The sequence below is a fragment of the Pelobates fuscus genome, chromosome 3 (assembly GCF_036172605.1).
Source record: "Pelobates fuscus isolate aPelFus1 chromosome 3, aPelFus1.pri, whole genome shotgun sequence".
NCBI classification, from domain to species: Eukaryota; Metazoa; Chordata; class Amphibia; order Anura; family Pelobatidae; genus Pelobates; species Pelobates fuscus.
In genome coordinates, this window is record NC_086319.1 from 130265753 (window position 1) to 130268799 (window position 3047).

Consider the following 3047-nt stretch of genomic DNA (forward strand, 5'->3'; position numbering starts at 1 on the left):
GCGGCGGCCATGTTGTGATTGGCAGCTGGAGGCTCAGTTAGTTGCATGTGGACTACTTTATAAACTGCGTCATATGTATATGAGACATCATGACCCTGTAAAAAAAAAAAAAAAATAGAAAATATCCCTTTTCAATGAAAGCTAAGCTGATTTCTCCTTCGGAGTAACTATTGATTACTATAAAATATATAAGAAATGTAGGTAACCTAGTAAATGTTTAGCTTAAAGTGACACTATAGGCACCCAGACCACGTCATCTTATTGAAGAGATCTGGGTGCAGTGTCCCTGGTCCCCATAGTCCTGCAATGTAAAACATTTCAGTTTCCTTTGCAATGATTGCATTGCAGGACTAAGACTGCCTTTAGTGGCTGTCAATCACACCCCCACTGGTGTCGCTTCCTGGATTCTAATGGAGTTTGACTCGGTTAAAGACACGAGACATCCTCACGCTCTGCATGAGGACATCCTGATACCGGAGAAACTGACGGAAGCCAAGCACAGAGAGATGGACACAGGTTTCTTCAGGAAGGAAGAGATTCTTTATTGGATCACCGATCGGGACTCAGAGGGACTAATGTCACCAAAATACAGCAAGTTCTGAGCCCTGGACAATAGTGCAGGCTCCTTATATAGGCACATAACTCCTCCCATATTAAGCTCCACCCGCACATTCTTTTGACCAATCAATACAAATAAGAATTAACTTCCTGCTTGACCACATGGCTTGTCCAGCACAATGGAGGAGGGGAATACTATATCCTGTATTCTTGCACATGCTCCGTACACTACTGATCGTATCTTGCCTCGTGCAACCAACTGATCGATACGTCAGCATATGCACGTACACATGCCACGTGGTAATCTCGGCCTACTAAATTTATTTTTACCGAGATTCCACCACATTCCCCCCTTTGATGCCTCTTGATATTTCACAATTACTTGAGGCCTCACTTAACCTTGGTTTGCATACACCGCAAGTTACCTTGAACCAGACCAGACTTATCTTATGATGTGAATCTTCAACACTCATCTTCCTGCATTGGTTCTCCCTGATCTAGAGCCTTATATTTATAAATTGCCATTATCTGTGCAGCAGCCTTCCTCTCTGCTATATTTTCTATCAGGCTTTGCACAGACCTAACTACTAAGGGTATAAGACACGGCAGGAGTAGACACAACATTAAAATCAGTAGGACTCCACCTACCACTGCCTTAAGCCCTCCAAACCACTCATACCAGCTACCAAACCAACTACTTGGATTGTACCCTTTCCATACCTGTGTAGGCACATGCGCTAGTTTAACCATATGGCTAGTAAGCTCAGCTATTGCTTGCCCTTCGTCATCTATTTGAAGACAGCAATTGATCAGGTTAAACTTCCCACATACACCTCCCTCTACTGCCAAAAGGTAATCCAAGGCTAATCTATTTTGGTATACTGCTGTCCTCATCCTGGTATTGTGCTTCGCTAGAAGATTGAGCGCTTGTGATGTCTCGTTAGTAATGATCTCAACCACTGCCTGTAATCTTATAATACAGTTGAGCATATAAATTGGGGTCCTATAACCAAAGGTATCGTCCTCTGCCCACGTGGCTGGCCCATAGTAATCTATAATACGCTGGGGAGGCCATTCATTATCTTCCCAGGCGCCTATCTCTATGGGTCCTCTTTTCTTCCTATGATTCACATCATACACTTTAACACCTAAAGTCTCACCTGTTTCAATAGGTAACAAGATGGTTTGAGCATACCCAACACACATGCCCCTTCCCAGTCCTGTGGCAACTCCGAATAGGCTTTCTTACCACAGATCCAGTACAAATTTGCTGGGGCTCTCCAGTTAGATGTGATGGATAGATCAAACCACACATCCTTTAAATTGGCGTAACTTGCAAACGGGTTAGATGGTTCTGAGACATTTGAAGCCGACCACCAAGTTGTATTCTTTGTATCTTCATCATAAGCTTTTTGCCCTAGACAAGTTAATTCTCCTACAGAAGTATTATACATCGTCCCTTTCCTTGCTATGCAAACATAACCTATGATGGAGGTCTTTAATCTCCACTCAGATTTACCTCTAACACTCATATGATAATCGGCTTGTGTAGATATTAATTGGTCAACTGCCTCAGAACCGGACATTACCTCCTTTGCTTCCCAAGGCCATTGGTCTCCCATGTTAGTACCTCCACACACAGAGCAGTTGGTAACATTAAGACTACCGGCAATACTTTCAGCTAAATCAATAAACAGGTTTTTAGCATTATGGGGGATCTTATTATCTATGCTCATCTCTTCATAAAAGGAATGGTATACTTGATGAGTCTGGGAGGATACCGTATCAGTCTCTATCCCTATAAACAATACTGTCCCAGGATCTAAACCCGTCCCATATATTTGAAACCCAAATAAATTACCATATTTATCTAAGAACTTGTCGGGGTTATTTATAAGTATATGGACTGGATTGCATTCCATAGACTTACAATATGGACTGGTAGGCAACTTAGTCACAATCATGTCCTTGTCTACTGTCTGTCCCCAAGTTGCCCACCCCACACAAGACCAATATGGGCAAAAGTTATAATCTCTTTTTGGGCATCTAGGGCTCACATACTTATTTTTACTACTGGGACAAATATATTTATCGTTAGACCCATACGTCCTCTCCCATCTAAGATCCCCACATACATTCCACGGCTTTCTACCACTTGATATCGCCTTACACGCATCAAATAGCAGAACACCCGAAGAATGTACGGATTCTAATACCGTCTTATTAATTAGGGTCCCCTGAGGATCTCCATTCCTGAGAGTCAACCAAATTGTACGAGGTTGATACTCTGGACTGAAGCACTTAGGTTCTCCTACTCCTAAATGGCACACACTATATTCTATATTTAAGTATCTACATCTTGATACATCTCCTTTACACTCGTATTGTGAATGCCAAATTAGGGTTTGGGAAATATGGTTACCTGTTCTTGTAGTCTTAATGCATACCTCACAGCTAGGAGTGTCGGTACCTCTACCTTCCTGAATATA